The sequence below is a fragment of the Lepisma saccharinum genome, chromosome 2, assembly GCF_977018435.1.
Source record: "Lepisma saccharinum chromosome 2, izLepSacc3.1, whole genome shotgun sequence".
NCBI lineage: Eukaryota > Metazoa > Arthropoda > Insecta > Zygentoma > Lepismatidae > Lepisma > Lepisma saccharinum.
In genome coordinates this window covers 183689217-183713868 of record NC_139230.1, presented here as the reverse complement: position 1 = coordinate 183713868, position 24652 = coordinate 183689217, and the positions used below count along the sequence as shown (strand labels likewise).

General features: G+C 38.4%; 1 protein-coding gene across 1 annotated transcript in view; it reads left to right on the top strand.

Moving 5' to 3' along the window:
* The window catches only part of LOC145984223 (uncharacterized), a 497863-nt gene that overhangs the window by 218668 nt on the left and 254543 nt on the right, over positions 1–24652 (top strand). The window lies entirely within an intron of this gene.

Below are 24652 nucleotides of genomic sequence, written 5' to 3'. Positions count from 1 at the left end.
CGAAAATTACACAACGTTTCACACGAATTCAAAATCTTCACTTCTTCCTTCAACCACGACATTCGAGAGTTTCATAATGAAAAGTTCACGGTTATTAAAAAAAATAGAACTTAACTGAATTCGCGTGTTGGACGAAGTGCTCGCTTCGCTGGACGTTCTGTAGGGATTTGAAGCGGGGCAAAGAAGCACGTATTCGGATGCTCTTCACGTTTGCACGAGAGACACGCTTTTCGTGCGGAAGAAGGTTAATGCTTGATGGTGCAAGATGCATAATTTATAACTTGAGACTTGACAGAGCTGAACAACTTTTGGTGCGAATCCACAATTTGCACGACGCATTTCTGAGCATGATTTGCAAAGCTATCCAAGTAGACTAATAAGGCATAAAAAAAGGATGCGCAAGAACAAGGCAAAAACCGACAGAGAAGTAGACACCTTAAGAAACAAAAGACAGGTACGTGAATGCGGGGGAAACAGCTACCACACTCTACTGCAACCAACTCAACTTCTCATTGGACATCATACGTGAGGTACTTCAGACTTTGACAATAGGGATGTAAGGCGTGACCCTTTCCATGTGAGACCCAAATATCAACGTCATTTCTATGTAGTACATCTTGGACTACATTTTTCAGACTTATGAGGCTCTGGCGTCTAGACTCATGGCCAGTATAATCCTCTATGGGACTTTGTTGCGTGCTGTCCATATGTGTTTATTCCTTCATCTGTTTCATCTTATCACAGTTTCTCCTCATCTTCGCCATTAGCCAAATGTGGCAGAAACATGAAGTAAAATAAACCAAGTCAAAGACTTTGACAATACTGCCCTATGATAATCTTACGGGACGGGTATTTATGAACAAGTCTCAGTTCTTGAGTACGCCTTACAGATTTTGTACAATTTCCATTTATGGTCGCATTGTTAGTTCGCTCAAATGCTGCGACATTGATGGTTTGAATTAAGAATCTCTGTATGCGTCAGTACTTTGTCTATTTGCCTCATCACAATATAGAGAACAAATTAAAATACTAAGTGTCTGAATTAAAACTTATCATTCGCAGATGAAATTATTACCAAAAATGAAAGGAAAAATCCACGAGGGCTAAAATTAAAATCTCCATACCGTTTAAAGCTAGAGATAAATCACAGGACAACACGTAGTCTCCAGAGACGATTATCCTAACTTAGTTTCAGGCGATAGAGCATCATTAGCCTACAGGAAAAGTTGATACTAGAATGTCCAAAAAGTTCGCCCCTTCATACATCACCTGCGAAAATTCATATTCGGCAGTGACAAAAATATTCAAACATTTTTGCACATATCTGAGTGTCAGTTGGACAATCGTTCTCTCTTAAGAGGGTTCTAAAGCCATGCTAGAGCATAGGCCCAAATTTCAATGGATAACCGTACAACTAATATAGATTTGGTAAGGAAGAAATTTTCCGATATAAAAGATTGTGTTATTCACTAGAACCTACCTGTGATCCTTATAATTTTGTTACAATTGAAGATATTGAAGTAAATAAAACAAAATATAAGGTCTCCGTCATGCGTACAGATGGCTCTGAAGTAGTAGTTTTGATGGTTTACAAGAAATCAAGAGTCCAAAATATACTCAAGAAATGATGTTGCAAGACTTCTTAATATCTGGTTGCAAGTAGTCAACAATTGGGAACGGTATGTTAGAGAAACTGAAAATAATGGGATTGGTATAACTTGTCTTGTCTGTCAAGTTGTAGCACACATTCCTTGAATTTTTTTCTAGTTCCAGTTTTTAAGGGCATTTGCCTAAAATCTTAAGATATTCATTGCTTTCTCAATGGAATGATGATTCCAAGACAGCAAGAAGCGTACTTATCTCTGAGAGAACGACATACTGTCTTGCAGGATGAGAAAGAAGGAGAATGAAGTTACATTGAAACAAAAATGTTAATGTGAATTTATTCGTATATCCCGAATATATAGTTTTAATAGTCTCTTCATGAATGATTTTAATTTTATTCTAATGGTAATTATTTCCATATTGTATCTTAGAAAACTTCTCTCATAATTCTTATGTGAGTAATGTTGAAATATAACATATCAACAGTGTTTGAAAAGTTTCTTTTCAAAAGTAATTCAAAGTTAATCACTTGAGAAATTAATTCAGTTATAATTACTGTTGCTTTAAAAAATATCTAATTTAGTTGCTATTACAATTATTTTATTCTAGATTAGTTATATCTCGTAATACGTGGTTCAGGTCATTACAGATGACCACCAACAACTTGGTATTAAGTTTCATATATAATTATAACTGCTGGTCTCCGTGTTGGAGTGGTTAGCATAGCGCTTACGGCGCTAGGAGTCCGTGGTTCGAATCCCGGCATGGGTGTTCTTTGTATATGATCCTTCATAAGTTTCATCATATTATCACTCACTCTCATCTTCGCGATTAGACAAAAATGGCAGAAAAGCGTAGTAAAATAAACTAAATGTATCAACCATATATTTATAACTAAGTTAATATATTTTATATGTAAATACAGAGGCAATAAAATCCACATCTTTTACTTAATTAGAAAAATAATATTTTATTGTATTTTTGTTGAGCAAACAATATGTTATTCAGAATTACTGTTGAACTGTGGTATACCAATGAGGATTGTTGGAGATTATATAGCATTATGTCAAAATTATTTCAATTAAAATACGCTTGGAATACCTAGGTAGATACATTCTGGTTCTTGTCAATAAATAAGATTGTTCCATGGTTTCACGATTTCAATAATCACTAATTCATCCATTCTTTCAGGCGAGCATATGATTCAACAAATTGTAAAAATGGAACAGAAGAGAATTCCTTCCTATGCGAAAAAATAGTAATTGTACACTTCTGTTCAGATCAAGTGGAACATACTTCAACTGTTCGACACAATAAAGAGTGACACTTTATGCAAACAGGAGTGTACAACTAACTTTCAATTTTGTTACTAGTTAGGTGGAAAAATAACTGAATTTCAGGTACTAATTTCATAATGTTAGTAGTTTACAGTTACTGTTACTTGAAAATGTTACTGTTACTTCCAGAAACAGCTGCAGAACAAACCCGTATAATTCGTGAAGAACTTTGAAGAAACAGGATTTTGGACACTGTGCGAAAGCAACGTGTGTATAATTGTACCTAAGTACAAATAATCACTCTGCTGCTCGTTTACATTTATTCCCGGTTTTCAAATAAATGCCTCCCCGATGGCGTAGTGGTAACGTCGTCGCCTTGTAATCAAGTGGTTCGATACACGGTGGAGGCACATTGCACAGTGGTTCGGATCCCACTTTAAACTGTAGGTCAAGTCCTGATTAGCACATCTGTACATAAAAAGGACTTAAAAATCAATTTAGGTTCTCAAATAAATAATTTTCTTATGGTATAGTAATTTGAGCTTTAATTTCCATCTTCAGTTTTCTTTCAACATTGCGAAGAAGAACGTTTGCAGATTTTAATATACCCGAAAATACTATAAACTAAAATATTATTTGGTCTTATCTTAACTTCTCTGCCGCTATGTGCAGCCTTGCTGCAGCAGAGATAATCGGAACAGAGTATAAAATCTCCGATCAAAGGTAGAAAGTACTGTCATACAAAATGAAGTGTACAGTCAACTTAGCATTTGTTTCAAACGAATCCACAAAATGTTTTCAATTATTTCAATTACCGTCCTCACTTGGCCCGTTTCGTGTTTGAATTAACTGCACTTATTATTGTATTTCCCTCTCTGCGTTCTGAATATTACAATAAATACTTAATATAAAACAACGGATTTATATTAATATTTTGACTATTACTACCTTCCACTGATGATATATTGCTTATAACATCTCATGATTTTCAATTTTTCTGATTTACTATATTTTCTTTGTAATACACTAACTCGCCTCTAACCAGTATGGTGTCATCTCACATCGAGTACCCTAATCGACCAACCTGTATGTATCTACCTGGGTTATATTTACGCGGAGATCTGGCAACATGGCCCTCGGGTGCCATGGCAAACGGTGCTGCCATCTGTTATCGAAAAATTACCACAAAAGTGCCTTTAGTACGGTCTTAAAGAGAATTATGCAAATTTAGAAATGATTTAGGAAAATATTTAGTACAAGGAAAAGATGAAACATTTGCTGAGTTTTGAAGGTATGTGTAATTTTATTGGAACAACAAGGAAGCTGAATTACATATCCGAGTGCTGTTGTGAGAGCCTGATGTAAAATCACATGAGAAAACATTGGGTACTTAATGTAGTAGTAAATATTCATGTGTTAGTACATGGATACATAGATAAGATTCCCTTCTTTCATTTCTTAAAAATTATTGTTATAATTTGTAACAATAGCATCTTTCAAAATCTACATTATGATATGATTGATATTACTAATGTTGCGGAAAATGTTGAATATTTTGTTATTAATCCAAAAGATGCGTTGCGTCGATTACTAAAATAATCTAAAGAGTATCAATTAATATATAAATCTCACATCCTTAGTTCATTAATAACAACTGAGTTAATTTTACAGTTTGCAACTTGTTCAGCCTTTGCACCTTCTTTTTTGAAACTTATAATTCAAATTTTTGATCATGCATCATGATCAAACTAAGTTTACTTGCATGTCTACCATGAATTCTATACAACAACGTTCCACACGGTTTATAGGAAACACATTTGGCGGTGAGTGCAAGATGTTATTTGCTTTGTGATATCTTCAAAACTGCAACAAAATACAGAACTAATAAAAAAAGTCTGTTCAACTGATGCTCGAGAGGGTCTTCGATCAAAGTAGCGCGGTCCCAATAACAGGTGCTCAACTCCACATGGGCCATCTATCACAGAACAGGCTTACGAGGTTATAGGTTTCTCAGCCTCCACCAGTGCGTTCATCTTCACAATGCAATTTTGGGCAGACGTATTCCAATACCAGTAGTTCTTTTGCTTCGTATATGCGCACTCTCCAACGAAACTCTTCCATTATGTTATTTTGGCGAGACTGATGCTTTATTATTTCCAGCCTCCGTGGCAGAGTAGTTAGTGTAGTACTCTGCAAAACCAGGTGACCGTTGTTCGAATCATGGACATTTAATTGTGTTTGTCAATTCATATCTTTCGTCAAATTACAATTCATTACCATCGTCGTGGTTGATGTTTGGATTTGATAAAGTGTCGTAAAATATAGTAGAAAATTTCAATAAAGTAAACTGCTCCTTATGTAACCATAGATAAAGGATAAATGGTACGGAACAGCAGCTTGTAGCTGACCTCACCATCAAATAGAAAATACAATAATAATTATTATTATTACTGTATTCTAACTTTACTTTTTTTCAATGTGTATGCTTACATATGGTCTAGTGTGGTTGCGAAGATTATAATATTTTTTCTAGCAAGTTTCATGATTGTATATTAAATTAAAGAATGCGATGATGTTACAGGAACCTGGGTTGGCTATGGCTAATTTTATTATGTCACTGTCATTTAAATAAAAAGTGCAGAAGCACATAATTTTAAAGTGTACTTGTTTATACTTTAATTGAAGTCTAAAGCAGATTTGTATACGAGTAAAAGTCGGTAGAGGCAATGCAATTTTTAACAAATTACTGGGCTTATTTTCCTTCGCAGGATTTTCATAATTTTGTTGTTGATAATCTTCATACAAATCAACGTTAGAATGAACATACTGCAATTAGTACAACAAAATATTGATTAACGTTAAAAAATATAAAAATAACACATAATGTAAAACCTATTTTGAATTTAAAAAAACAGTGGTTGTAGCAATGTTGCAAGGGCGAAGTTAGCCATTGAACTGAAATTTTTTTTTATGCTTAATATTAGTTTGTGTGTTTGTGTGTGTGTGTACACATACACCTACTGACAAGTACTTATATCTATGCAAGGACACAGAGAAAACAGTAACTCTAAACATTTGTGCATTATTTTATTATGATTATGTTAATGCACTTACATTCCATGCATGGGAAGAAAGGTTTCGGTACTCTTCAACTTAGTTTGTTATTGTGTTCATTATATGAACTCATGGGCATTTGCAGAAAGGGTAGAGGGCCTCCCGAAGGCGCAGTGGTAGCGTCGTCGCCTTGTAATCAAGGGGTCCCGGGTTCGATACCCGGTGGAGGCACAAGTGGTTCGGATCCCACTTTAAACTGTAGGTCCAGTCCTAACCAGTCTGCCTGCAACTTGTGCAGGCATCAGTTCGTAGCGAGCTCCGCTCTTCGCGCGAGAAGGCTTAGTGATCGAACTGTCCGAGTTAGCTAGGGCCGTATACGGTTTGCTAGTGTTGTGTTAGTTTTTGGTTTTTTTTTCCTTTGGAGTTCAAGCGAGGTTTTGTCTACAATTACCGTGAGCTAGTGAAGATACGATGAAATAGTTCACGATGAATACACAAAGAGAAAACACCTTGAAATTTGTTTTCATTGATGTCAAAACGCGACCTACGTCATTGGATTTTCATTGATGGTTTCATGATGTCTACCAAGTGCCTACGAACCAAGTGCTCAGTTTTGAAATAGATTACTTTCTTAAGTGTTTGTACGTGAAATTTGCAACAAAAGTGGTAGGAGAACGGTTACTAAATGATTTTGGTGCTGAGGTAATCTATAGTGACGTAGATGGTGATCATAAAGTTGAAGTAGAATGGGCCCACCAGCGACATGTAATTGTCAGAATCCATGTAGTCCCCATTGAATTAAGTGCAGAAGTGATAAGTCGTGTCATGAGGTCGTATGGGGAAGTGTTAAAAATTGAAGACGAGACATACTCTGCAGATCACATTTACCCTACTCGAACTGGACGTATCTTGATCAAACTGATACTACGTAAACCCATACCCTCATATGTAATAATGAATGGAGACTCCTATTGGGTAACATACCCTGGGCAGGTATGTACGTGCCTCGCGTGTTCCGAAGAGGGTCACGTAGTTGCGCAGTGCCCCAAGCGTCGACCCTCTGGAAACCAGCCCCGGAGGGGGCCGGTTAATATACCCGCTGACAATGTACCGATGGTATATGAACCAACTGTGCTACCCGTACGGACTAAACCAAGAGATTCAGCTCCATCAGTTGCAGAAGTCCCTGCGTCACGAGATAACAATGGAGGGAACACGGATAGCCCCAGAATCACCGACGAGGAGACAGGTACCAGACAGGAAGTTAGTGTGAAGAATGCACCAACAGGAAGGGAAGAGATGGAGCAGCCAACATTGACCACTTCGGAGGAGATGCATTACATACCCCGCCCCCACCCCCAAGTGCTTTGTTCGCGGAGGCAGAATTCCCCGTAGTTACCTCTCCTAGGAAATGAAGGTCCAGATCTGTATCAAGGTTACGGTCAGTGGCGGAAGACCCCATGGTGCTACGTAGAAAGAAGAAGGAAAATAATGAATGCGTAAGTTCCACAATAGTTCATAACGAATTTAGAGTAGAACCTGGTTCCCCAAACCAAGATGTTTCAAAGGTTAGTTTAACAAGAAATTCAGCAAATGTAACTAAAGAGAAACCTTCGACGAGTACCAAACTTACCCCAGATTTATTTAGTGGAAAGCATAGTTAATGCATTATAGGCAGAAATTAGAGATTAGTAATGTTGAAGAATGTAAGTAAGTTTAGTTTTCTTTTGTAGACAGTTATAATCATGCAAACATTTACCTTGGTATCTATAAATTTAAATCAAATGCAAAGTAAGACCAAAATAATTGCTCTTAATGACTTTCTCATTAAATCGTCTATTGATGTGGCCCTCTTACAAGAGGTCGCCATAGACGATTTTTCTGTACTGAGCATGTTTACAGTATACAACAATTTTACTCCCTTTGCACAAGGAACTGCCATAGCATGTAGGCGACACTTGGATTTACGTAATGTAGTGCCCCATCCCACCCCATCCCACGGGCAGACAAATAAGTGCCAAATTAGGCTCAGTGTTTCTCTGTAATGTGTATGCTCGTCAGGAAGCCAAAACAGACGGGAAAGAGAAGATTTTTTTTCAACAGTTGTAGGGCCCGAGTTGACATCCCACACACTAGACACTATACTAGTGGGAGATTTTAACTGCGTAATTCGTTCACAAGATCAAAATCCAGGATACAACTTCTCACGTGCGCTCTATGAATTATAACGCAGGGGTTACAACTGCGTGACGCTTGGATACACGCCAATGGCGAAAGTCAAGGTTACACACATATCACCTCCAATAGTGCGTCAAGGATCGATAGGTTTTATGTCGCACCAAGATTTCAGGAATATATAATTAGTGTTCAAAATTTTCCAGTGTGCTTTAGTGACCATAGTGTCCCAATTCTTAAAAAAAAATTAGATTTGATCAAACCCCGACAAGGTAGCGGATACTGGCTTTTAAATAGCACATTATTACGCAATGGTAGTTATGTCCAGCTAATCAGGGAAACGTGGAACGAACTCAAGGCCTCTCGGCCAGTGCAAAAGACCCTAATCGAGTGGTGGGAAACTCGAGTTAAGCCTAAATTTCGTCAGGTCAGTAAATTCTTCAGTGCAGAGGTTAGTAGAGATCAAAGAAACAAATATAATTTTTTGTATTCAGTCTTGCATGATCTCCATCGACTAGCACTGCAAGGTAATTTTGATCGTCCCTATGCAAATGAAATAAAAGCGCAATTACTTGCTATACATAGGAAACGAAAATCTGCAGCAATAATAAAGAGCAAGATTCTTCCTATAGACCCTGACGAGCAAGCCACAATAAGTCACATTCTTCAAGAACATAAACACGCCAGGAGTCACGTTATTCATAAATTAACTTTAGATTCCGGTGAAGTTGTCACCATCCCTCATAGTATATATGACAGGTTTTTGCAATACTATAAACATCTTCTTGGTCAAGCCTTTACACCAACAGAAACGCAATGTAAATTTTTGAACTACCTCCCTGCATCACTGACGGAAAATGAAAGAACTGAGCTCACACAACCGTTTAGTAAAAAGGAGGTTCATGATGCAGTATTCAAAGCTCCGAGGAATAAAACTACAGCCGAAGATGGATTACCATCAGAATTCTATCAATGTTTCTGGGATCTAATAGGAGACGAATTAACGGAATGGGTCAACGAAGTGTTGACAACAGGGACAATAGGGAAGACCAGCAGTACGGGAGTTATAGTGTTAGTACCCAAAAAGGCAAATCCAAAGTTCGTCACAGATTTTAGGCCAATTTCAATATTGAGTAGTGACATCAAACTTATAAGTAGGTGCATAAATCAGCGTCTAAAAAATATATGGTTAAACTTATTGGCAATTTACAGTTCGCTTGTAATACGTCTCAAAGTATACATCACTTGCTGCAAACGATAAGAGACGTAATTATTACCAAACAAAATAAGAATGCAACAGAGGCGATTCTATCTTTAGACTTTTCTCAAGCATATGACAGAGTGAGCTACGAATATCTGTACACAGTCTTAGAAGCATATGGCTTCCGAGACACTTTTATTAATTGGATAAAAACATTATATAATCATATGCTACTCAAACTCAAAATAAATGGTTTCTTGACAACAAGTTTTAAAATGCGACGAGGTGTACTACAAGGTAGTCCCTTGAGTAGCACATTGTACGTCCTCACAATAGCCCCCTTTTTGTTTAGTATCCAGCATCATTTACAGGGCATTTCTATGGCTTCCACCACAATACAAGTTGGCAGTTTCATGGACGACATCACGATTTTTCTCAAGGATGAAAGAGATCTGTACAGTGTTAAAAGCCAAATACATACTTTTGAGCTCACATCAGGAGCAAAACTAAACAATCGAAAGTCATTCCTGATGCCACTTGGCAAGGAGAATCCTTTCACAAACAATACGGAGATCCCTGTAGACAAGAAAATAAAAGTTTTAGGTATAAACTTCTATGCAAATATCGATGAAACGATCGAAGCTAATAGTAAACTTACGTGCGAGAGGGCAATCTACGTCCTCAGAGTGAACAAGATGCGCTCTCTGAGTTTAAAAGCACGAGTAAGATTTATCAACGTTCTTGCTCTCTCTAAACTTTGGTATGTAGCAAAAATCCTGCCCTTCAAACCACAGCACTTAGCCAAGGTCAACAAAGCTGTTGGCTGCTTTTTGTGGCACGATACAATTTTCCGGGTGGCAATAAATGAGGTCACGTTATCAGAGAAGACAGGTGGGTTGGCACTAATACACGTAAACACACAGGCAAGAGAATTGTTTGTACAGACTGGCCTTCAAACAGCTTTCTCACTGCACGAGTCAACGACCCAAGAATGTATACAGACGATAATACGGAACATTCCATTAGAAGCTCCCATCGATATCCAAAGTATCCCCAAAAGGTTTTGGTTTTATAAGGACATCGCTTTGCAGGTATGCTACCAGTTATTACGACATGAGACAATTACACCATCTGTTAAAAAGTTATATAGTGAAATCAATAGTTTCAAGCGCACAGTACCACGAATAGTCAGGGATTTCAATACACATAATTAGCCACAAATATGGGGAAATGTGTCCGCCAAACACCTTTCAAAAGCTGGCCAATCAATATGGTACAAAGTGGTTCATCGTGTTATAGTGACAAGAGATAGGACATACCAATATGGAATCAGTGACTCGCCAAACTGTATATCATGCAACGTGCCTGACTCTTTAGCCCACAGGATAACGAAGTGTCGAAACTCCTCCACGGCATGGAACCAATTGCGAACAATGCTCAGTCGCATATGCCGCACCTCATTAACAAAGTTTACGGATACCGATATAGTTTTTCCTGATTTCAATTTTTTTCCACCAACAAAACAACGAGCAGTACAATGGTTGATAACAGAATACTTATTATATATATTTCACAATGACGAGAGCAGTTTTCAGAAACAATTCAGTATCTTCTTGCAAGAACAATACGAAAAAATTCCTCTCCAAGCAAGGAAGAAATGGTATGCAAATTTCTTATTAGTGCTTTATACTTAATGTAGGTCAAACAAAAATGTAAAGGTAAACTAGATAGAAATACAAATTGTAATAGCAGTAATACACTTATGTCAGAAACAATGTAATTCCATAACTTGTATATCAGAATGAGACAATAAAAAAAAATGGCGCAGTGGTAGCGTCGTCGCCTTGTAATCAAGGGGTCCCGGGTTCGATACCCGGTGGAGGCACAAGTGGTTCGGATCCAAATTTAAACTGTAGGTCCAGTCCCAATTAGCCTTACTGTGCATAAAGTGGACTTAAAACAACAAATCAATCAATCAATCAATCAAAGCAGAAAGGGTAGAAGGGCAGACGCTTAACCCTCTTTGGAATAAACAAAAATTACCTACTTCTCTTCCCTCCCTCCCTTCTAATGTTAACTCTTTCGTCTCCTTCCTTCCTTGCATCTTCTATCTCGCTTGCAACTCTTTCTCAGTTTTAGTACCTATTCCTTCGTGTTTACTTCTTCTCTTGTTGACCATTTCGTTTTCGAAGTTTCCCCTCCCATTTTCTGTCTGTTTCTTCTTTATTTTTTAGCTCTATCGATTTTCTCTTCCGTCTCTATCTCTCTGTCTGTTTTTCTTCTAAATTTCTCTTTACGTTCTATCTCTCGTTTTCCTATTTTCTTTCTTTCTTTCTCTATTTCTTCTTTCATTCTCTCTCTCTCTCTCAAAACTATATTTCTTTCTCTCTGGCTTCCCTATTTATTTATTTCTTTCTCGGTTCTATATTTCACTTCCCTTTCGCTTCCCCCTCTCTCTCCGTGTGTGTGTGTCGCTTCTTTAATTATCTTTCTTTCTCTCATTCTCTACCGCTTCTTTCATCTCTCGTGTTTCTATCTCCCTTAGCCACTTCTTCTTATGATGACATGTAAACATTATGTCAATATGTTTAACTTAAGGAAGCAGCTGTTCGATTTTGACAGCTCTTAGAAAATTTATTGTGTGCTTCCATGTAAGAATAATGGAAGTATGTTCATAAATGATCGTGAATTCATGTAGTTACACACATGTTAAAATAAAAAGTTATTCGTTTTTATTTTACCTATAAAAAGGAGACGGTACGGCGTACCTTTGCGTATCGCCAGATAAAAAGCACTGTATGTATACATGTATAATTTAACATAATGCAATAGTGACTTTAAGTCTTGTACAATGTACTGAAATAATGTCAGAGTGCCAACTTGCAAGTTCTGTAAAATATGGGAAATAATAATAACAATGTTTGGGCTCTCTTTTGCCTTGGTGGTATGATTTTCCTTTCAAGATATACAACTCCGGCCCTTGCGAATTCGGTCAGTGCCTTGCAATTCCCAACAGCTGCTCCGTCGTATTGTGGTTAACGTATGGAAATCTAACTTGAGGCCACGACACATCTTTGCAGCTCGTTCATTCGTCGACCTCGGCAGGGGGCAGAATGGAAGTTGAACTGCATTAGCAGACGGTCGGAATTTGCCTGTCGTCATCCAAGCGCATCGAGAATTGGGGGCTGAATGTAGGCTTAATGCTGTGTGTCAGATTCCTGGTAGCGAACCTCTGTGCAAGAAAACGAACACCTTCTGTATTCTTAGATCCTTCTATCCTGCGGCATCGATTTTCACTCTTTTTTTTGATTGGCCTGAGGCGGGTTCCTTTCCCTGCGGGAGATGTTGGTACAGTGGCGTACGATCGGATTTTCACCGAAATCCACGTCTCGGAGACAGCTGCGGTTTTTGGTTAAATTTCGCAGCGCTTCGGAAGACTTCATAATGAGATTAAATGCAAATAAACGTGACACTTTGCACACCCTTTTCAAAGGCCATCTGGAAAGACTTAATTGCAGGAAACAGATATATAAAAAAGAAACTCTTGAAAATTGAACCCACAAGAAAAGTTTCAAAATGAAATGTAAAAAGAAAAAGTGAGAAGTATAACTGATATTGGCAAAATTTCGTTTTGTATACATTGATTAAATCAACCTTGACTTGAAAGTTTTCCTGAAATTCAAGCGTTCCCTGTTAGATGGCGTGGTCACAAATTTCGTGGCCTTTATGTGAAACATCCTCATCGCCAAACTCATCACGGAAAGCATGTGGATAATCTAGTTTTAATAGTTCATTGGTTCAGTACTTCATACTTAAGCCAAAGTTCAAACTCTTAACACTCTCACTTGATTAACTTCTTCTCCCCGCCTTCATTACCTTTAATAAAATAATCTTCACTGTCCCTTAACACACTTACACATAAACAAAACTACACACACATAAACTCGCCAAACAACAATGCATCATGAGAACACGTCCACACAACGCCACATTTACCCACTCAACCCCTAACACTTTCTCAGTCAAATAGACGTACTGGAACGCACACTACATACCTAAGAAAACAACCACAAAACTAGTATCATATTAAGAAACTTTGTAAATCGGGTTTGTTCTGGACTCCCGAACAACCCCAGTACCAGATCCTGAGGATTACATTGTAGCTTGCAGGAATGTATCTATATGTATTCTTTGAACAAAATAAAGTCACGAGGAAATGAAAACGGGGAACCGATATTCCGTGGAAAAAAACGTTCTGGTCCATTTAGGTACCAGAACATAAGCGAATACCCTCGAATGCGGGTAGAGGTGGGCATCTTCCGGGGTCCCCCCCTTTTCTTAATAGTTCATTGGTTCAGTGTAATTTAGTTTAGTTTATTCAATTATGATCAAACAGAATAAGAAAGTTATACATTCAAGAAAGATTATGAACATTAATTTACTTAGCAAAGTAAAAAAAAAATACTGAATAAAATTTGAAAATTATATTGAAACATTTAAATGTATTTAAGTTTTCCAACCATATCTAACTTTACAAAACAAATTTTGTAGCTGGAGGACGCTGAAAAGAAAAAAGTTAATGAAAAAAATTAAAAATTGCGTAAAGGAGTTGATGACTGAATATAATCAGTATATTACAGTATATTTAACATGTAAAAAAATATATTTCATGTACATGTAGCTAATTAATTTGGGCTGTAGAAGCGTTAGGACTGATGCTCGGAGATTTTACCGAAATCGTGATCAGTGGTGTTTTCTGCCAAACTCTTATATTATGAATACGATTATATTTCAATATTTGGCAAACAATATTCGTTTAGAAGGTACTCAGTTAAGTACTGTCCATCTTGTTTGAACAAGGGAACTGATTAGGGTGGAACTCCGATTCAGCACAACGATAATTTCTCTGGGAGTGAGAAATCGAAGCGCTCGCAATACACGTAGCAATAGAGTGCAAATGAGATTCAATTGTACTATGTACATGTGAATCGCATTGGAAATGGACGGTGCAGCGTAATGGAAATGGAAAAGACGGACACTTAAGGCGCTCGGCAATGATTATCCATTGAAATTGCAACAGTAATCTAATGAAGGATATATCAGATGAAAATTTCCTATTGGTCTCTGTATTTTTGTGTAGTATTCTGTAGGGAAAGGGAGACGCTTCGATAATGGAAATCCCATATTGTCATGCGTATGGGTCTATTCTTGCAGACAGTTACAGATTATGCTTCACAATTTTGGCTATCTTTATACGTCTCTTTCAATCCAGACCTTTTATCCCACGATGAACTACACACAGTTGTTAAATTCACGATCATTTGCATATTTTAACTCATGGATATTATTGTGAAATATAACTTCTAATCCAAGTAAATTTATGTGTTGTTCTCTTGCAGGCGCTACTCTACTCACTAAATCACAAAGACAGGATAGTCACAATCGACTGATAAAGCATTTATTTTACGACTTACTACAACAATAATAGAAAATTAGATATTTTTATTTCATACCAAAAGTTCATTATATTGACTAGAAATCACACCATAAACAATGTTCATTCATTTCTCAACTTCCTGAATTATTGCAAGCAACGGAGGAGACAATTATTTTTTTAAAGTGAATGACGATTATCAATAAATGTATGCTATTGTGTTAAAAGCAAACCTCGAACACTTTAAGATTGGTAATTTTTCTTTAAGATGTTGCAATTTCTTTTGTACACGTGTGTCTCCTCCCTGTTCATTACAATTGTCAGTTTTACGGAAAACATGTAACTTAACAATGCATAGTTTCTATCTTATAATAATTCTTATGAGGCACGTCGAATTGAAAATACAAGTATGAAGAGCACAAATTCAGAACTACAGAAAATTTTATTTCATTCTGGAGGTATCTGCTGTGTCGTTATTGTTACAAACAGATATGCTCTACGTAGAAATTTTCAGCGAAAAATGCAGGCTCGACCAGGACTCGAACCCAGGTCTCTGACATACCGTGCCATTGCTATAACCACTGAGCTACCTAGCGATAGCGAAAAATCAGACGAGGCTAGGCCGGCTCGGTAGCGCAGTGGTTATAGCAATGGCACTGTATGCCAGAGACCCAGGTTCGAGTCCTGGTCGAGCCTGCATTTTTCGCTGAAAGTTTCTACGTAGTACATCTCCTGTGCGTGCCTAATCTACAAGATATGCTCTAGTTTGAACTAGCCTTTGAGTTCCAAAATAGCATCCCCCAATATTATCGAATATTTCTAAGAAACAATTTTTACCGAATAATTCGTTTTGGCAAGTGGAATGTATGAGAAAGAAATGTGTGCTATTTACTATAATTTAGCTTCATAAAGTGTGACAAAGAAGGAGCATGTAGTTAAGTAGATACGATCACTTTTGTACTGTTTCGTATCCTCGTGAACATGATAGCTATTATTTATATTCCACCTCTAATCGTACGCAGTGCTATTTTGCATTAATTTTTAACAATCTATGTTTTTGCATATAACGTCGTTAATGAATTAATGAAAATAGGACAAAATACTTACATAATACAGTCTTCTTTTTTAGACACTGGTATTTCTATTTGTTTTTCAAATGACAATTAACGAGCATGGAAAGAATAAGACATTGGAAAAGACATATGCCAGCCTCCGTGTAGGAGTGGTTAGCGTAACGCAATGTGAAGTACAGGGCTCTGTTTGAGGGATTAATGTGCTGTTTGTCAGTTTATCTATGTCTTCATCATCATCGCCACGATTAAAGTAGAAAGGTATAAAAGATTGAAAAACAAATTAGTAGAGATAACAATTCAGAAATGCACTGAGAATAAAAAGATAGGGAATATATCATACAATTAAATGACAGTGCCATTAGAAAGTATTAAAAAAAACATGTATACTACCAATCTAAGTCTTGTTACATTGAAAATGAAAGCGAATGAGATTGGCGTACTTAGTTATATTGCTTCACTGAAGTTCGTTCAAGAGCCACGTCCTCATAAAAAATATCCATTTTCTATCAAGATGACATCTTTGTATCTTTTCATTACACGCTCTATATTCACATTATTCATGATGGCACTTACTGAAAATTAGACGTACTCGTTTATCTTCTGGACCCATTTGGCTTCAGTAAAGTTTACCCTCTCGTTCGAGATAGGAAGAGACGTGATTAACATCTGGTAAGTTCAGTATTCGTGTACATCGTTTACTGAGCAAGGTTAATGGGTGAGTTAAGCCCTTCCATCTCTTTTCTGCCAGACAGGGGCCGGAGCGAGATCGTTTCATTAAATGGCAGAGTTTTAGAACCTTCTTTCCATGCTAGAAGGAGAAAAACGCTATTCTTCTTTTATCTCGTTCTTCGCATCTTCCTCCGTGTCATTTTCCATGTTAATTAATTTTCTACAACTTTTCGAAGTTTAAAGTGCATATATTTGAGAACAAAATTTATTATTTCATGAAAGTTGTTATCTAAATATTACTAGTTGTAGTTTCCTTTCGTTTCGAATCATTTATAAATTCATTTCTGACAAAAGCAGGTGAAATGTGCTTAACATTTTTGATGTCACATTAAGTAGTAAACATGTTTTGTACTGCAATATACTTGTGTGTATATATATATATATATATATATATATATATATATATATATATATATATATATATAGGGTTATTCAAGAAGATGGCGCCGCGACATAAGCAAATTTACGCGTGGCACAGAAAATTTGCGGAACATGGTTGGATCTGCAAATGGTCGTCCGCGCCTTCCAGACACTGTAGACCAGTTCAAGCACGTGCGGAACGAAATGAATTATCGAAGTTTGTCGCATCATACACAGCGTCCATTCTGACTGCATAAAACTGATTATTTATTACCACAGTTAAAGATATATCTTTATCTGAGTTATTACTCTCCTCTGTGAGGCTTTGCAAATGTTTGTATCTTTTACTGCGTGTACACAATAAAAGTTTGTAATCTGCTCCTTCTCTTTGGATAATCCTGTTTTTTTTTTAAATATATATACACACACACACACACACACACACACAAACACAGATCATTCCCTGACATTCGCTACGAGACTCGGCGGCAAGCTGCCCGGCGTCAGCGCTTGTCTTTCCCGGTGAACGGTGTCCGCGAAAGTCGCACGCTACGGTCTGTTTTTTTCGCTCTCCCTGCCTTCGCCTTCATTCCCTTTCTGTTGACGTTGCAGATTGACGCCAGTATAATCCTCCTTCGGAAGTTGTGTTATGTCGTGTCCGTGTGTTGAATATTGTGGCTTAATATGGCACCACAAAAGTTTACATTACAACAAAGGATTTTATCTTGTCGAGTGTTACTTCGGAAAGAGGAATTGTGGGGAACTGCGACGCCGTTTTGCAACGAAATTTTTTGGTGTTCCCATTCCACATAGGACCACTATATTAAACCTCGTAAAAAGTTTAGAGTAACAGGGTCAGTTCTGAATAATAGTGGAGAGAGAAACCCACGTGTACTTACTGAGGAAAAACTCCAAGCGATAGGACAAAGGTTAGAACAGTCTCCTCGGAAATCTATCCGCCGCCTCTCACAAGAAACGGGTGTTTCAAAAACCACAGCATTTAGAGCCGCTAAAATTCTTAAATATAAAAATAAAGAAATAAAAATCTAAAAAATAAAGTATACAAAGACAATCCGCACACCATCCGTGAGTTATTAGAGAGTATTGTACGAGAAATCGGGAGAATTACAGTAGACGGACTTGCACGTGTAAATGCCAATTTCCTTCGGAGATGCCAGGAATGTGTTGCAGCAGAGGGACATCATTTTCAACACCATCTGTAGTCAAGGTTAGTACACAATATGAAAACTGTAATTTTAATAGCCGACTCCAGCGACTGTCGCGGACCCCGTTCACCGGGAAATACAAGCGCTGACGCCGGACCGCTTGCCGCCGAGTCTCGTAGCGAATGTCAGGGAATGCTCTGTATATAAATATGGCGTGTGTGTGTTAGGGGAGGGGGGTTAGCGGCGGTTAGACGCTCTAAATTAGGTGAAGAGCTAGTAGGAGGGAAATAGGGTAATAAATAAAATCAGATCAATAGTTAGACATACTAACCCTTCACCTAATTCAAAAGCCACCAGAGAGAGTGGAGAGGGAGGCAAGGATGAAGAGACGGAGATAGGGGGATTGTATGTATGTGTGTACACTTGTGTACATGCTGTAAATGTTATTGATTGATTGATTTGTTGTTTTAAGTCCAGTTTATACACAGAACGGCTAATCGGATTGGGCCTACAGTTCAAAGTGGGATCCGAATCATCACTGTACCATGTGCCTTCACCGGGTATCGAACCCGGGACCCATTGATTACAAGGCGATAACGTTACGATGTAAATGTGAATATGATAGCTTCACCATCTGTAATTGTAGACATGTCTCTGTTGAGGTCAAAAATAAATATATAAGTATATTGTAGCTTACTCGATGAACTTATTAACACCAACGGTATACACACGCACCCCTCCACACACACACGGGATGATAAATTCCCGCGCAAACCGCGAGCTCCCCGTACGGAACTATGTGCTTCCACCGTGTATCGTACCCGATACCTTTGGATTACAATGAGACGACGTTATCCCTACGCAATCGGGGAGGCTTCATTTGAAATGTGTGATGACACTTCTCCGTCACTTGAATGTCAAATTACTTAATTTGCATAAGAGATGGTGGCTTTACGACCTATTATTACTTAAGTAGGTTTAAAATTTAAGGAAAGTTTTATTACAGCACTGAATAACACTTCTACTTTATCTCCAGGCAAGAAATTGAGAGATTTCTGATTTCGATATTGCGATATCACAGCAGTGGGCATTGGAAGCTAACTTTCCATGCTTCATCTATTTCTACTTTGAAGATTTCCGGGCTGGTATAAACTCCAAAAACCTCTCTCCCAGCACGCCTTTTCTCCACTTTTGGGATGTTAAAATTTGAATTGTAGGATTTAGATTGTACTACGGACAAGTGTTCTGCGTAATGCACGAGACTCTCGTAAAAAAAGCAATCAAACAAGAATTTATGTGGTTTTCCTTCATCAGCGAGCTGTCTGAATCAGTTTCGTCGTTCTGCTTAGTTGAAAAGCTTTAGGGAAAGGTTAAACTCACTCGTATCGTCCAGTTGACACCAAAAGTAAAAAGTGTTGCTTAAATTCATGACAGTAATTTGCATTAAATTTCTTGTATGTTTATCAATGGTAATCCAACACAATTTTTAACATTATAATGATGGCGTAGTGGTAATCAAAAGGTTCTGGGTTCGATACCCGGTGGAGGCACATTGCACAGTGATTCGGATCGCACTTTAAACTGTAGGTTCAGTTCCGATTAGCCTATATGTGCATAAAGTGGTCGTAAAACAACATTTCAACATTTCAATTATAATGACCGTGTGCAAGATACTTAAGTGATTTGGTGAATAGCTGGGATAATTGTTGGATAGTCCTTGAAGCGCAAGTAGCTTACTGTCAGTAATAAAAGGATTAAAGGTTAAACGGGCCTCCCCGATGGCGCAGTGGTAGCATCGTCGCCTTGTAAAGCAGGGGTCCCGGGTTCGATACCCGATGGAGACACATGGTGGTTCGGATCTCACTTTAAACTGTATATCCAGTCCCGATTAACCTTAGTGTGTATAAAGTGGACTTAAAACATCAACTCAATAAAAAAGGTTAAACATTTTAAATATTAAATCGGGGTTTAAAAGATCCATCTGTTTTTACAAGAGCTCGTAAGCAAAATGTATGACGGTTGTTCGTTAGCTATTCCCAATTACAAACTTGAGCGATTCAAATTAGGTTATTTCACACAAATCCAGCACGGGTTTGACGGTACCTGTGCAGTTACAGGGGTCATATCTGTTTAGGAAACCGAAGCGTGTTTCCTGAAAACAAATGCAAAGCTGATCACGCACTGCTTCCAAAGAGATAGGGAATCTTTGTCCGTCCAACCGGTTGCCTATGGCCTGGACGCCCGTTTCCACTCCAGCCGGAGTCGCAGATGCAATTAGCAGGAATGAACTGCGCACGGAAGCCGCCGTTTGTCTTCCATACCCGATTAGAATTCAAATGCACAGAGCTTATTGGTTCTTCAGCGGATGGAAAGACCATTTCGCTGGTGCCGGCTCCTAATTTACACTCGTAGAGAACTGCTCAACCACTTGCTGGATTCTCACTGATGCTCTGAAACGATTTCGAATACACATTCAAAGCGAAACTTTTTTTGAATCTTGTTTTGGAATTGGCGTGAGTCTTCTCAAAAAGTACAAGCAGAAAAAAAAACATGCTCAGAGTTGCCAAACTTGGATCGGAATTCTGTACTCTGTAAAGGGAAAAAGGTTACCCGTGCACATAGCTCCGTGCCATGAAGGAGGACTGTGAGGATAAGACCCCACACATTCTCGATGTCGGCAAATTTTCGAGGTGATGTGATCAGCACCACGCTCCGGCCGCCTTTATCCTCAGGATTTTTACTGGTACCCATTTAGTTGAGGCTGGGTGAGCCCCAGAGCCGCTTTATGTGGGGACAAGGTTGGGAGAATTCCGACCTAAGATCACCCACGCCGGGAATCGAACCCGGGTCTCCCAGTCAGACGCCGTACCGACTAGATTGTACTCTGTAGTTGAAAACAATATTTGATAGGCTCTTGCTTCTCTTTCACGTGACATTTTTACCTCTCCAGATTAGTCACTAGTTTGGGGATGAACGGAAACATCCGGAGTTTGAACCCGGAACCACTGATTTCGTAGCACCGGGGATGTATGTGCGTGTATGTGAGAGAAGGGGAGATGGAGAAAGAGGGTTAGAGAGCACGGAGGAAGAAATGGCTTCCCTTGAGGTTTCAATTCCATTCTTACATTTCAGTTTTACCTTCGCAGACCTTTCGGGTCAGTGAAATTGCGTGCCTGGTGGAAATTGACTGAATTAGGATTTCTGATCATCTAGAGATCGCGTGATGTGTTTGAATTACTTTCAATGAAAATTTATTTGCTGTGTATGTATGCATGTGAAACAAGTGGAGGAACAGTTGTACGTACGAGAAACCAAAATTTGGTAAATTCATTGCGAAAAAGGAAAAACGCATTAGTTATTCTGTTGATATCTGAATAAAGTATATCTTAAAATTACCTGAAATGAGTAATTGTGCTGATGATTCTTCCTTGTAGCTGATCAGTTGTTGTTGATTCATGTTGAATTGTTTGGAATTTTAACCGGATACTAGACAAAACGTCCTGAAGATCTTGTATTAAGTGACGATTTAAAATAGCCTATAGGTTGACGCATTCATAATTAATGTGATTTTATCGATGCATCAATATATCAGTTGGGAAATTTTTAACTGTATCAGTTCATTTTGCGAAAAGTCTAATTTCCTGAGTGTCCAATTTATTGGTTTGTAATGACTTGCAGTTGAAGTCCACTTCATACAGAAATAATGTAACCGAAGCTACAGTTTTGGAAGTGAGAACCAAGCCACTGAAATGTGCCTCATACAGGGAATCGATATCGGAACTCCTTGTAGACAAAATGACCACTTTGCAAAAAGAGTGTTGAGGAAATTGTATATTCCAAGGCTCACGATTAATGCTTAGAAATAAGTCTGACTTATAAAAAGAGTCAATAATTTAATGATACATGACTCCACCTTACTGCTAAGGATTAGAGGTGTAGATGTGTCGACCTGACTTCAAATATAGCTCTTCAGGGGAGATATATTAAACAAAACCGAAAACCATATTTTTGGAGTTACATTCCTCTGGTTCTCAAGCGACGAATTATTGGAATATTATATTTTGTTGTTGGTTAAGATTGACAATTAAATTGAGTTGTAAGGATATAGGAAGATGTCGATCAAGACTGAGGTAGTGTCCGTTGATGAGTTAAGATATATTTTCCTATACTCCATCTCGGCTCTCTCTGGAGCAAGCAAACGAAAACAAGTCTCTGCGCAAGTAGTGACACGAGACGGCTTTAACACGTGAGATGAAACGGCATTGAGTGGAGGGAGAAAAGCGACTGCAGTAGCACAGCCTTCACAGCAGCGTGTAATGCTTCGCTCTGGCCACTCGATTTCCCCCCTTCTCTGCCGCTATGCGCGGCCTTCCTCCAGAGATAGTCGGGACAGAGTATAATAATTCCGTGGAGCTAGTGAAGAAAATGTTTTTGGGTCGATGGTCCAAGGTGTGACCCTGTGACCTTTCTAATAAGAGTCCAAAGATCGATATGCCCATAATTTTCTCTCCCAAGGTTGCCTCTGACAACTCAAGATGTACAAGTCTTGGCTTAAACCCGCCACTTCCGAGTGAGAAATTAACCACGCTCTGTGCTTTCCCGTCTTGAAGACAGTTCCCGCTTTAATCAATCTTCCTTCTTGTTCCGCATTTTCGGAAGAATTTTCATTGCATCATTCACCAATATAACTTTGCTCTGTTCGCGAATCTACCTCAATTAAGGTCACTTAATGCGTATCCTTTAACAGTGTTGTAGAAGGCGGCACGGTCTTCACATTGTTCCTTTGTGGCCAACATACAAGTTTAATTTTGTGGAGAGAGGTCTCTGGTACAACGCTGTTGTAATGGAATGTCGTCTTTTGGGTGACTTTTGGTGCAATTCCCTTCCCCACTTCGCGTTTTTATGTTGCAATTGGACAAAGCTTACAGGTTGCTGTGACGGGGAGATATAGGTCACTGGTGAATTTATGGTAAAATTGCTGCGACGGGTTATGGCTGCAATCTTTCCTTCCAAGGAAAGTGGGAATGTGTTTTCTTCTTGTTTTTGTTACTGAGGTTCGCCTCAAATCTAATGCGTCTGACTTTTTTTTTTACATAAAGAAAATCGCAACAAAATGTATCATTATACAGTATGCTAAGTTAGAAATTCCTCTAAGTATCATGCTAACAGTATTTACTATCTAGAATATGAATTAAGTTTAAGCCTTCTTTGTGCAATCACTCGGAAACATATGTTGTCATATTTGACAAGCTTGTGATGACGTACTGAATTACTTTGAGTTATCCTTAACTATACCAGCCGATCTCCGTGGTGGTGCTGGTTATCACAGCGCACTACATTCCAGAGGTTCCGGGTTCGAAACCCGGCATGGGCATGGGTGTTCTTTATGAGTGTCTTCATTAATTTCATGATATCATCATTCATCCTCATCGACGCGATTAGCTAAATGAGGCAGAAAAGCGACGTAAAATAACCTCAATTAATCAACCTTAACTATACCTTTTATGGTACAGTAGCTATTTATATTTTTTGTTTCTTTTTTGTGGCAGGGAAGATTCTATCTTCTTTAAAATATTTTTAGATGACTTAATGGATAGCCCCGATGGCATAGTGGTAACGTCGTCGCCTTGTAATCAAGGCGTATTGGATTCGATAATACTGAACCCACCGTTTCAAGTGGTATCCGAACCATTATGTACATCCACCAGGGGCGCGACAATCAAAAGATTACCTGGTTTTGTTCATGTTGCCTCGACCTTCATTCACCTTACTTCAGGTGAGCCACGGCCGCTTCCTGCGTAAAAACCTCTTTCTCGACAAAATCTAGAAGCAGGTTATGACAAGTCTGGACAAGATTCTACTCGTACCGACGGGGTATGTTACGAAGTATCTGAGCGCTCAGCGAGTAACGTGATCGCTCAGCTACTTGAGGGTCAAATAAACGTTGTTCGGCGAGCTCTGCTTACTCACTCCCTGAGCGAGCTTGAACCTTGCTCGCCACAGGTTTAAGGCACAGAATATATCGTTTTGTGTTTTGATCTCGTGAGATGGCGGCTAATGAAGTATTTTGTGATTAACGGCTTGCAATGTGGCATAATTAGTGTAATTACAGAGGAAGTTCAAGTAACAGAAGGTAATATAAATTTCCATAGTTTTTCCAAAGTCGTGAAAGTGTGTGAAAACGAAAATTTCGATTAACGTTTGCTGCAAAATGTTTGATTTTGTTTTCATTCATTAGTACCCATCATTGTTTTGAGAAGCAATAATTTTTATAATATTAGTTTTGCAACGCGCAATCACAGACGATGGCACTGATGTTGATTTGTTGTTTTAAGTCCACTTTATGCACAGTAAGTCTAATCGGGATTGGACCTACAGTTTCAAGTGGGATCCGAACCACTTGTGCCTCCACCGGGTATCGTACTCGGGACCCCATGATTACAAGGCAACAACGCTAACGATGGCACTGATGTCTTAGTCAATGAGCAATGAGCAACCATCCTCAAGTAAATGATCTGTCTGCTCAACGAGTGAAAATTTTGCTCAGATACTTGACGCGCCCCAGTTTTCAAACCCGG